This window comes from Pipistrellus kuhlii, unplaced genomic scaffold (genome assembly GCF_014108245.1).
Source record: "Pipistrellus kuhlii isolate mPipKuh1 unplaced genomic scaffold, mPipKuh1.p scaffold_m20_p_2, whole genome shotgun sequence".
Taxonomy (NCBI): Eukaryota; Metazoa; Chordata; class Mammalia; order Chiroptera; family Vespertilionidae; genus Pipistrellus; species Pipistrellus kuhlii.
Window position 1 is genome coordinate 84,880,627 of NW_023425515.1, and position 14,010 is coordinate 84,894,636.

Here is a 14,010-nt window from a genome sequence, read left to right on the forward strand (position 1 = left end):
GGAGCCAGCAATCCTGGATTGGGAGAGGGAAGTCCAACTGCCTGTTTAGGCCCAATTCAGGTAGGATAGGGCCTAAATGAGTAGTCAGACATCCCTTGAGGGGTCCCGGATTGGAGAAGGTGCAGGCTGGTTGAGGGACACTCCCTCCCCCCCTCCCATTCTAGAATTTCATGCACCTGACCCCTAATATAAGCATAACCAATGGACAAAAGTCACTGGGAAAGGGGGAGTGAGGGCATGTTTCAGTGAGTAGGTGATGCTGGGGGAAGGTGTATGGGGGAAAAAAAGGAGACTAATGCACTACTATTTGTAATATTTAAACAATAAAATAAAAATAAAAATAAAAAAGACTAATTCAGTAATAAAAAATTTCCAGATGCTTCACTAATAAATTCCACAAATGTTAAAGAATCAACACTAATCTTTCTAAATCTCTTCCCCCAAAAAATGAAAGTGGAAAAAACACTTCTGAAATCATTTTATGAAACCAATATTGTCATAATACGAAACCACACAGAGGAGAAATGTGTAGAACAAAAGAGTCATAGCAACTAAAAAAAAAAAAGTTTCAAAATGTAAATAATTTTCAGTACTTAACAGCATGTAAATATAAAGCAATTATATTTCTGTATAAACAATAGTCTGACAGTTGTGTTTAACAGGTCAAATTACTAATACAAACATGGGGTTGGATTCTTAACAGTATGAATCAATGCCTTTGTGGGAGGGAAAAAGGATTGTAGCAAAATTATAAAATATTTACTCTATGAAAATAATATCCTGGGTGCATGTTAAATAAAGAGCCACATAACAATAACTTGTTTATATGGACATTAAATACTAAATAATTTAACACAAGCAATTCAAAGAATATTAAACAGCTCTGCTGTTTTTCCACTTATTCCAAATTTATTGATTCTGCTGTTATTCAAGTTAAACTCAGAAAATGATAGTGTCATTTATTGCTTAATTTTGTAATCATTGTTTTCTTATACATTACAGATACATTAAATAACAATATGCAAGCAAAAACAAATGTATATTATTTGGCTTTTCTTAACTTACACTTCCTAAAATAATTCAATGCCTCATGATATTCCTGTTTGATTAGATTTGAAGGTAATAGGCCAGGTGCCACCTGCATCCCCTACCACCCACCTCAGGTCCCTGTTTGCCATTGGGCGATGGGAGCCTGCCGGCTGTGGAAAGAGATCGAAAGGAGGTCAATGCACCTCAGAGTGACTGGTTGAGCAGCCTTTCTGGTCATTCTGCCCTTCTGGGCTTCTATTATATAGGATTAGTAGAGTTCAGTTTTCTTTATCCTATCTTTTTTTTTTTTTTTTTTTTAACATTTCCAATAGCCTTTGATGGTCCTTGTTACCTCATCCATAAAAAAAAAAAAAAAAAAAAAAAAAATCTTACAAATTCTTCTTTTTCCTCCTAATTTTTTTACATTATTTCACATCTTGTTAATTTTTAATACTCTCTTATTTGTGCAATATATCTGTTTAAAATCATTATAGGGCCGAGACCAGTTTGGCTCAGTGGATAGAGCGTTGGCCTGTGGACTAAAAGGTCCCGGATTCAATTCCGGTCAAGGGCATGTACCTTGGTTGCGGGCACATCCCCAGTAGGGTGATGCAAGAGGCAAAGAGGCAACTGATCGATGATTCTCTCTCATAGATGTTTCTAACTCTCTATCCCTCTCTCTTCCTCTCTGTAAAAAAATCAATAAAGCCAAAGCAGGTTTGGCTCAATGGTAGAGTGTCAGTCTGCGGACAGGTTCCATTCCGGTCAAGGGCATGTACATTGGTTGTGGGCATATCCCTGGTGGGGTGTGTGTGTGTGTGTGTGTGTGTGTGTGTGTGTGTAAGAGGCAGCTGGTCGATCTTTCTCTCTCATCGACGTTTCTAGCTCTCTATCTCTCTCCCTTCCTCTCTGTAAAAAATCAATAAAATATATTTTAAAAAATCAATCAATAAAATATATTTAAATATAAATAAATAAATAAATAAATAAATAAAAATAAAATCATTATAGGTATTTCAAAATCTGACTTGAGTTAATTTTTGTAGTTCTTTGATAACCCCTCTATGAAGACATTTGTTTTAACAGCAATAATAATAAATTGTTAAATAACAAAAATAAGTAAATAGCAAAACACTAAATATCTGTTTTTTGCATTAAAAAAATCTAAACTTTGGTTTATGGCACTTTTTACTCCTTATCCCCCCCATGTCATTCTACTATTTCAAGTTTATTCTTCATTCTGTTCATAAGTCATTATAAAAAAAAATTAAGATGGACCTCAAATAATAAAAAATAAATCAAAGTTAAATATTTAGAAATGGAAAAGTGGTTATATAAAACATTACAATTATTGTTTTGATTTCTTTAGGAATATAAATTTAGGGATGATGTACATCATATTCTTTTTAAAAAATATATTTTAAATATATTTACAGGCCGCCGCTCTATCCACTGAGCCAAACCAGTCTAGGCATGTAGATCACATTCTTGAAAACCTCATACTACTATTTTTATTTCCTCCTGTCTTTCTTTTAAAAGTGCCAGAAAAAGCTTTTTCTCACTAAATCCTTCAACACAGAATTCAATTAGACTGATCTGCATTGATAATCATACATATTTTATTTTCTACCAATTTTCCAAGTTCATATTTTTTATTTTTATATTACACCCTAATCTCCAAACGAATTTTAGTTAAACACATCTTATAATTTCTGTTTTGGTTCATTTGCTAATTCAATTCTCCCACCTGTAACACCATTTTCTAGTCTCAATCAGTAGACTAGGTGGAAGATAATAATAGCCTGTGGACATCAAAATGAAAACACAGTAACAATCTGGGTGTCTGTTGATTTTTTAAATTACTGAAATAACTAACAGGAGATTTTTTTATTGCTTAAAGCAGGCAATTCTGTCAAGAAAGAGAATAGCAGTGGTAGTGAGGAGCTATGTTATAAATTCTTCAGTGAATCAATAGGGATTGAGGATTTGAGAACTTTCCTCAATAACAGAAGGCAGGAGAGTAGTTGGATTGATGAGAAACATTTAAAGGAAGCAGGTTTATTTAGAAAGATGAAAGGGGCAATAATTTTTAAGTGGTTATCAGAAAGATGTGTCATAATGGAGCATTGGAGAATCATAGCCTGCACTTAAAAGGACTCCAGAGGAAGCAGTGTTCCACTGACAAGTACTGGATTAGAACAGTGATTGGCAAACTCATTACGGTAGTCAAAAGAGCCAAATATCAACAATACGATTGAAATTTCTTTTGAGAGCCAAATTTTTAAACTTAAACTTCTTCTAACGCCACTTATTCAAAATAGACTCGCCCAGGCCATGGCATTTTGTGGAAGAGCCACACTCAAGGGGCCAAAGAGCCTAATGTGGCTCGCGAGCTGCAGTTTGCCGAGCATGGGATTAGAACACAATTTTGCTTGAGGACATATCATAAGGTGCAGAGGACACAGTGTGGGATGTAATGAAATTTTGAATAAAATAGTAGGTATAAAAGAGTCAAGAAAAATAAGTCTTAGTAATGGTGGATGACCAAAGGGATTTAGTTTTTAGATGCTGAGTTAAATAAGTAAGGCAAGCAGGTGGAATTATTTCTTAAAATTTGTTAATGGAAGTTGACCTCTTTCTTGAGATCCATTTTTTTAAATCTTGAAAAGCAGGATCAGTAGTGACTTAGTGAAGAAAGGTCAGATAGAAGAGAACTTAAGATCTGTGGGCATCCCTTATAATTGACTTTAAAAGGCATTATTGGAGTAAAAGTTCTAACTCCAAATTTGGGGCTTTGAAAATCTAGTTTAAAATCAAGTATATATGTGCTATTTTTAGATGTCCTTCATAGACACAAAGCCTAGTGCTGTTAAATGCTGGTTAAGTGACCAAGATAAGTCAAGCTTCTACTTTATTACAAATGCTGTGCCAATGATGTAATATAAAAAGGATATGGAAATCATTATATATCATATAATTATTTCATGGCACTAATAATAAGGAGAAAAAAATGAATAGATGGATATATCTTGTGCCCAGGCAAAAACAAAGTTATCAGGTTAATATTTTTTTCTTCATTTTAACTTAATTAAATGGACCTGCATAAATGATTTTATCTAAGTGAGCACTTTAATAGAATCCTGCCTCACAAGTGTTTTTTTTTTAAATATGTTAGAATGCACTACATGTCATGGGGTTGGTCTACTTGTAAAACCTTATACCCACTCTCTACATTATCTGTGTTCTAATAATCAGGGTTTTTGTTTTGATTTGTGTTGTTTATAAGGGTCATTTTTTTCTTGCTAGGCTTCTGCATTTGAACATACTACACACTATTCACACTAATGGCATGGCATTTTCCATTCCTTTACCTATTACCAAACTAACTCTCACTAAACTTGAGATCTGAACATTCAAATGTTATTTTTTCAGAGTGGCTTTCCTTTGACATATGGAATCATAGTGCTCTGAATGTGTATCAGTCTTGTAATTAAACATTGGTTATTTAATATACATCTGCCTCAAACACAAGAATATAAGTTCAATGAGTTAAAACATTTCTTATGTTAAGCAAGCAATTTACTTTATTTTCTCAGAACTTAACATATTATTTCTCAAAATTTCAAATATTAAATGAATATTTTATATATGTATATCAACTAATACCAAACCAATTAAGCATACTCCAGAAATTTCATTTGTATAAATTTCATCTTCAAGATATTGTTAATGATGGATCAAAATGATGCTCAATTTCCATAATTATCAGAGAGATGCAAATTAAAACTACAATGAGATATTGCCTCATACCTGCCAGAATGGCTATGTCAATAAATCAACAAACAAAAAGTGCTGGAGAGCATTGGGGAAAAGCTAACCCTCGTGCAATGTTGTTACAAATGCAGAATGGTACAGCCAGTATGAAAAACATGGAATTTCCTCAAAAATTAAAAATTGAATTTATCTGGGACTTCTGGGAATATATCCTAAATTATTGAAACACCAATCAGCGAGAAAAAAATTGCATTCCTGTGTTCATAGAAGCATTCTATACAATAGCTAAGATCTCAATACAGCCAAGTGCTCATCAGTAGATGAGAAGAATAAAAATGCTGTGGTACATGTATGCAATGGAATACTATGCAACTGTAAAAAAGAAGGGTTTCTTATCCTTTGCAACAGCATGGATACCATTATGTTGAATATAATTAAGCCAATCAGAGAAAGACAAATATCACGTGATTTCCCCTATAAGTGGAATCTAATGAACATAATATACTGACAAACAAAATAGGTCCAGACACATGGAGGCATGGAACAGACTGGCATAACTCAGAGAGTGTGTTTGGCGCGGGAGGGAGGAAGGACTGGAAGAGATTAACAAAATAATGTATAAGCAAAAGGGAACATTTGTAATACTTTCATCAATAATTTTTTTAAAAGGTAAAAAAAAAGAATATATATATATATGAATAAATAGCCCATGAACACAGACAATTGTATGCTGGAAGCCTGGGATGGGGCGGAGCTTGGTAGAGGAAGGCAAATGAGGGAAAATGAGGGCATCTGTAATTCTATCAACAACAAAAAATAAATTTAAAAATAGATGGATCAACTAACTATTCAGAAATGAATGCACTTCTAGTATTTTTTTTTTTTTTGAAAACAGGGGAAATAAATTATACATTCAGTGAGACATTGAACAATTCAAAAAAAAAATGTTGGAAACTAAAGGTTAATTTTTTTGGGGGGGAGAGAGATTAATCCTTACTAGAGGATATTTTTCCATTGATTTTTAGAGAGAAAAAGGAAAGGGGAGAGACAGAGAAGTAGAGAAATATCAATGTTAGAGAGACACATCAATTGGTCGCCACCTGCACATGTCCCAACCAGAGAAGGGCCCTGACCAGAGCCAGGGATCAAGCCTGCAACCAGTATATGTGTCCTTGACCAGAATCAAACTCAGGGCCAAAACTCTATCTACTGATCCAAACTGGCCAGGGCTTTTTAAGTGATTCTTGTAGGTAATCTTTTATCCTTAATGCTGAAAACATCTTTGGTTAGATAAGAATTTATATGTTTTTTTTTCCTCTGAAATTTCAATTATTATAATTATATTTGTGGCCTAAATAAATACTGTTGGGATAAGTACACTTCAGCAAATTTGAGGTATATGTTCCTGACAAGCAAAATTTTCCAAGGGATTAACATACCTAATATAAAGTTTTATTTTGCTAAAATTAGCAATAGGAGTGAAATTTCAGTGTCTATACTATATTATAGTTAATTTGTTGTAAGTAACTGTGATCCAGAAGTGTTATAGAAGGGATAGCTCACTCTTTGAGTAATGAACCAACCATGAGAAGATACGTTCTGTGCTTCACAGTAGAGAACTGGGGGGGGCAGCAGTCTTACATCACGCTCTTCCCCTAAGAAGTTGCAATCACATATTTTTTGCATTTCATAATTTGTCTTAATAATGAAGGTTATTTAATACTTTCTGGGTGAGGAGAGAAGTGTAAATATCTGTTATGAGGTGGTATTATTAAAATGAAGGTGATAGATAATAGTACTTTATGAAGTGTAGGTAACAATGTAAGATGTTTAAACAATTATTCTTCAAACTTTATTGTCTATAAAACTGCCTGTGTTTTGCTATAATATGCATGAGTTAATATGTTGAAAGGCCTAGTTAAATGCAAATGTGCTACCTAAGACAAGTAGAGGAAAGCCATTTTTTATTTATTTTCAATATTTATACATCACAATCTTTCACGTGTGTAAAGTTAGATGATGAAATTTAAAATTGTAGTGAAAAGTTTAAAAAAAAATAAACTTCTGTCCTTAAATTTTTCATAAGTGTTGGTTAGTACTCTACTTTTCTCTCTTTTAGCTATCAGGAACTTCAAAGATATAAAAATAAAGTAAATCACAGTAGCCCCACTTACCAGGGATTTCTCCTTCTGCTATTTGTCACCCACTGTTAACCACAGGCTGCAAATATTAAATAGAAAGTTCCAGAAAAACAATTCTCACATTTTAAATTGCAAGTGATTCTAAGTAGTGTAATGAAATCTCATGCCGTATTGTTCCCTCACACCCAGGACCTGAATCATCGCTCTGTCCATCGTATCCATGCTGTTATACACTTCCCAACCTTAAATCAGTAGCCCTGTGGGTTATCAGATCTACTCTCCTGGCATCACAGTGCTTGTATTTAAGTAACCCTATTTTACTTAGCAATGGCCGCAGGTACAAAAGTAGTGAGTGATGCTGCAATTCAGATATGCTAAAGAGAAGCCATAAAATTCTCCCTTTAAGTGAAAGTATGAAATTCTCAATTTAATAAGCTTATATGAAGACCTCACCAAGGAACCTCTGAAAAAAGTGACACCAAGGCATTTACTACAATTAAGGGGTGGTTCTATTTTCAGATAAATGTGTGGATTGTCTTTCTCCTTTGTTAGTGCTATTATGAATCGGAGTTACCACCTAAGATCTCAGTTCTTTCCCTCAATGTGGGAAAGATTTTAAGGTCAATGGAAATGAAAGTAAAACAAAATGATGTTTATTGAAGGTACACTCATTTGGTAAATGGTGTCTGAGTTGAGTTATAGAATACTTAGCTTGTGTTTCGAGAACTAATTGTGGATGTGGGGAATACTACTCCCTTTCCCCACCACACCCCCAAACAATGTATACACATTGAAACTGGGTCCGGAAACAAAAAGTCCTCCATATTTTCAGGGGCTTGGAGAGAATCTACAGAAGGATCTGACCTCAGTAGTGGAGAGTACTAATTGCTATTGACAACAACTGAATGTGAGTTAAAAATGCAGAATCGCAATATTAGCCCCACACCAGATTTACTGAAGCAGGTTACTCATTTGACAAGTTATACACGTGATTGGTATAAACGTTAAAATTGGAAAGACACAGGATTATGTAAGAGTTAAATAGCTGGCCCTGATCCTGTTCAAGACTGCTTTGTTTCAGGGCCTTTAGATTAATAGCCTCTGCTTGGTCTTGCATATAGACATGCTAATGGTTAGAGAAATTCTTGTTGTGGCTTGAGTTTAAAAATAATAGCCTTTTATCAGAAAATGCCGCTCCCAAGGTTATACTGGGAAAATATACAAAATCAGTGATTATTCATCAAAGATTTGCAGGCCCTCCTTGACCAGACTCCCATCAATTAGAGTCACAAGGCTAAGAACAAATAAGTTTCACAACCATACTTGAACTCTGCCAGTGCTCAAATGTCTTCTGTCATCAATCACCTCTTGCCCCTTCCGTTTTCCTCTTCTCCTGACATAAATGAAGCTTGAATTCTGTTATTTCTTAAGATGGTCCTTAAGGACACAAATTGGTCATCTTCTTGGCTTATTGGCTTCCTGAATAAAATCCCAATTCCTTGTCACTTAGTTTATTGATACCTATTTGGACTTGGTTACACAAATGCATTAAGCAGTGATAACAAATAACAATAGAACCTTGGTTTTTAATTTAAGTGGAGAATTGAACCTTTTGATGGTCACAGGGTAGTATATCCTCAGTTAAATGCCCTTGTTTAATCTTGGAGACTTTATCCCTTTTTTTTTTTTTAATTCAGCATCTAGCTTTCTGGCAAAATTCCTAAATTATGGAAAGTGGTAAGTAATTACTTGCTATGTGAAGGAATAAGTTTCATACTTTTAATCATTTCAGGTTTACTGCTGCATGAACCACACTACAACTTTAACGACATATTACAAATCATTTGAAAGATTTGAATAAGAAATACTACATTGAATAAGATCACTAGTATTTAGGAATTTGTAATCCCATAGATTCCATTAGATAGAGATAAGCTTTGCTGACTCTTTCATATGCTAAGATAAAAATATAGACATATTGCTTCAGGAAATATGGTACAGTTAGCATCTATAATATCTCCTTCATTGTAAACTTATTATTGCTAAAAACTGTGCTCCTTATTAATGCTTATAGCATAGTGACTACTATTTTCTAACCATTAAAATACATAATATAATATTTTAAAAACTACATTTATTTTAATTTTTATTGATTTAAGGATTAGATTACATGGAACAAAATACACCATAATCTTAATTTGTAATTTTGCATATCCAATTTAGTTACTTTGCAAACAGAATAATTATTTCTTTATATAAACAATATTGCCTAATCCTTGCATGGCAAGGAGCATATCCAACAAAACATAAGAAATTCCAAGCACATGATAAATTTCTTAAGTATTTATTGAATGAGTAAATAAACACACTTGGTATAAATTATTAAATGGCCCCTGAAGATAAATTAATGCATTAGGAGAGAAAAATCATTGAATTTTACATATTGGTTTAAAAGTTTTTACATGGATAATCTATATTAATGAAAGGGTAATATGCAAAATGGTCAGGATGCCCTCACAGTAACGACCAAACAGCAGGCTGCTTGGGGTGAATAGGCTGGCAGGGGGGTGAGTGAGGGACAACCAAATGACTGAACAGCAGGCTGTGTGGGGCAACCAAGTTGGCAGGGGGGGGGCAGTGAGGGTTGACTAGGCCAGTTAGTGGAGGCAGTTGGGGGCGACCAGGCTGGCAGCAGGGTAGTCAGCTATCCCCCAAGGGGCATAAACCATCAGTCAGACATCCTCCAAGGGGTTCTGGATTGGAAAGGGTGCAGGCTGGGCTGAGGGGATACCCCATGTTTGAATGTTGTGCACCAGGCCTCTAGTTTTATATTATGTTATATTAATAAATGATATTTTTTTTACTTCCACTTATTTAATATATAATTTAATATAGATATTAATCATTATTTTAGATGAAGCACAAAAGTTATATCTACCAAGTCACACAAGTAATTCTTAAATACTTTTATATTAATTTTTCAAAAGAATTTTTAGTCTTAAGTCTTTTTTTTTCCTTCCACTAAAAGTTTGTTTCTTATATATTGTGTTACAATTTTCTTAACTACCACTAAGATACATTTTTTACTTATAGCTATTGAAGAGGACCGAAGTATAGAAACCCTAAAACTGCCTCGTGGAATATTGATTTATTAACAACAACAACAACAACAACAACAACAACAACAATCAGAAAGAGCTTTTTACCTCCCCCTTTTCTCATAAGAAATTCAGATGGAAAAATCTGCTTGAGAGAGGGAACCTCATCATAACCACCTTAGCATTAAATAGAAAGTATCCAAGCAGGGGCCAATTACCTAGAACAACCTCTGTGTTCCAGTGTTTCTGAGTTGCCTAGAAAACATTGTATGTTCTGCCTTATATGTTGTTCTCTTCCTCAACTAGCCATAAATTGCCCATTTTCACTTTTAAAATTTAAGACTCCAAGCTCTCCTTTTCTTTTTCCTTCAAAATGACACATGTGGAGATTAAAAATGGCGGCAGAGTAGGAGGATGCTGCATCGACATGCTCCCAGGAACAAACTGGAATTACAACTGAAATACAGAAAGGCTTCCTGAATAATCAATAGAAAACTCACAGGAGAGAATCCTGATATCTAAGGACCGAAGATGGAGACTGCATAGAGCACATGTGTCAAACACAAGGCCCACGGGCCAAATCCATCCCACCAGGCCTTGCAATGTGGCCCGCACCGCGCTGTCATCACTGCACTCCGCTGCATTTCCATCACAATGACAGTTTATGACTGTTCAGTAAACCATTAGGCCCGCAATTTAGGCTGGATTTTAGATTTTGGCCCCTTCTCTGATTGAGTTCGACACCCCTAGCATACAGATTGGTAGGAGAGTCAGAGGATTGAAAGGGCTGGCCAGGCACCTACAGATGGCAAATGCATTCCTGAGAGCTATCTCAGCTGTGAGGTGTGCCACTGAGAACTCTGGGATCTAATCCCCAAGCTGGGCTCCCCAGCAGAGAGCACCAAACTGAGGAGGGTACCCACATAACATCTACCTGTGAAAAGCAATGGGATTCTGTCTGCCATAGAGTGGCAACTAAAAGTTAGGGCACCCTCTTAAAGGGCCAATGCACAAAAATTCCCTATGGATCCACCCACCTTGTGCCTGGAAGAGGGAGGGTGAGGTGGACTGGAGCTGTGAGAGCAAAACCCAGGACTGGGGACTCTGGGGATAGAGCTTAGAAGGCAGACACGCCAAGTTTCCTGGGCTGAGTCACTCCCTCACATGGCAGAAGACATCTTCCCCACACAGACATTTGCCTTGGCGGGGAGGGGGCAGTGGACACACCATATTGGAAAACACCTTGTCCTGAGGACACTTAAGAGGTTAAAAGTGCCGAAACAGATTTGGCTCAGTTGATAGAGCATCAGCCTGTGGACTGGAAGGTTCTACGTTTGATTCCGGTCAAGGGCATGTACCTTGGTTGCAGGCACATTCCCAGTAGGGGGGTGTGCAAGAGGCAGCTGATTGATGGTTCTCTCTCATCGATGTTTCTAACTCTCTATCCCTTTCACTTCCTCTCTGTAAAAAAATCAAAAAAATATATTAAAAAAAGAGAGATTAAAAGTAACAATTAGCCTCCAGGCAGAAGCAACTGCCCCACCCTGTTGAAAAAACTCTCGCTATACCTAAGAACAATTCCCTGGGGGCAATTCAAGCCAGAATCCTATTAGTCTATAGGCAGAGGTGGTCTATACAAATAAGAACACACTGGAAGGAATATATAGCAGATTAAGGGAAGCTGAGGGTCAAATCAGTGAATTAGAAAACAGAGTTAAAAATATCATTCAATTAGAGAACTACAAAGAAAAAATTAAAAAACAGGAGGATAGCTTAAGGAAGTTGTGGGACAATGTGAAACATAACAATATTAGAATATTAGGTGTGCCAGAAGAGGCAGAAAGGGAGAAAGGAACAGAGAAGGTGTTTGAAGAAATAATGGTAAAACACTTCCGTAACTGGTAAAGAAAAGTTAGATAAGTTCAGGAGCCATAGCGAACCCCAAATAAAAAAACCCCAAACAGACCCAAGCCCATCCACATCATAATTGAAATGCCAAAAATTAAAGACAAAGAGAAAATCTTAAAAGCAGCAAGAGTAAAGAAAACTATTATCTACAAAGGAGTTCCCATAATGCTGACAACTTACAGGCCAAAAGGGAATGGCATGAAATACTCAAGGTAATGGAAAGCAAGGATCTGAGACCAAGATTACTATATCCAACACAGCTACCGTGTTTCCCCCAAAATAAGACAGTGTCTTATATTAATTTTTGCTCCCAAAGATGTGCTAGGTCTTATTTTCAGGGGATGTCTTATTTTTCCATGAAGAAGAATATGGTACACATTTATTGTTAAATGAAAATAAAGGAAATTTATTACCTGTATAAGGTACGGTAGTACGGTAGTTGTCAACACAAACCAGACAAACTGTGAATCCTACAGCATCAAGAATTTACTCATTTATTCAATGACAATCATGTCATCATCTTCTGGAACATCATCATAACAATCCAATTCCTGGTGAATTTCTTGTGACTCCATTTCTTTCAGAATCAGTGGACCAAATCTCTTATGTATCAAAGTGGGGGGAGGGGGATTACTTAAAATGACACAGGGGGGATCAGATGGGGGAATCAAAATGGCACAGGACACCTTCACCAGACATCCCCCCTACCCCTTTATCAGACATTTACCCCCTGGGGCCTGCCTGGGGACTGTCACTGGGCTTGCTGAGGCCTCAATCTGCCACTGACTGAGAACCTTCAGTCATCATGAGGGCGGCCTCAAGCATCAGGTAGTGTCACCAGAGACAGACCAGAACTCAGCACCTTTGCCGTGTCCTGTTCACTCTAATCCTCCTGTTCTTTTACACACATCTGCGAAAGTCTCCTCCTGTCTCCTGCCCCAAGCTCACCGCTCACTCTGACCTCCGCTCCGCCTCCACACAGCAGTGAAGTCAGGACTCCGCATAACATCACTGGTTACTAGACAACAGTCAGGGTGGCCCAAGCGACCAGTTTATGGTAAATTAATTTTCATTCTGAGACAGAGCCTGGGGGAACCTTATTTTTGGGGGGATGCCTTATATTTCACTCAGAAGGAAACCTGTAAGTAAGTCTTATTTTTGGAGGATGTTTTATTTTCAGGGAAATAGGGTATCATTTAAAATATAAGTTCAAACAAAGAGCTTCCCCCCCAAAAAAAAAAACTAAAGGAATTCATCACCACCAAGCCAGCATTACAAGAAATGCTAAAGAGATTGCTGTAAGAGATTGCTGAGAAGAAGAAATGGAAAAAGAAACATAGCCAGATAGAATTAAAATGGCAATAAATAAGTACCTCTCAATAATAACCCTAAATGTAAATTGATTAAATGCTCCAATCAAAAGGTGTAGGGTAGCTGAATGGATACAAAAATATGACCCAACTATATGCTGTCTACAAGAGACCCACTTCAAAATAAAAGACACATACAAGATGAAAGTGAAGGAGTGGAAAAAAAATTTCCATGCAAAAAAAAAAAAAAGCTGAAGTAGCATAACTCATATCTGACAAACTAGGTTGTAAAAGCATCATGCTAGTCAAAATAAGCCAGTTGGAGAAAGATAAATATCATATGATCTTACTCATTTGTTAAATATAATAAGCAACATAAACTGATGGACAAAAATAGGGCCAGAGAGAAAAAAACATTCTAGAATATAATAGAAGTAATCCCATTATTTGCAGAATTTTAATATTTCCTACAACTTTTGTGATATCATACTATATTAGTATAGTTTTGATAATATTATTTTACTTAAAATCCTTTTATTCTTGAAATATTCATGTTTATTGCATGTAATTTTATCATGTTTAAAATTGTTTTTCTTGAGATATTAATGTTTATCGCATGTAATATTATTACTTTTAAAATAATTTTTCTTGAAATAAAAAAATGGGAAAAAAATGGCATATATACTCAATTTGGCTTCACTGTCTTTGAAATTTTCATTCTTATGTGAGTTTTCCTTGTCCACATATAAA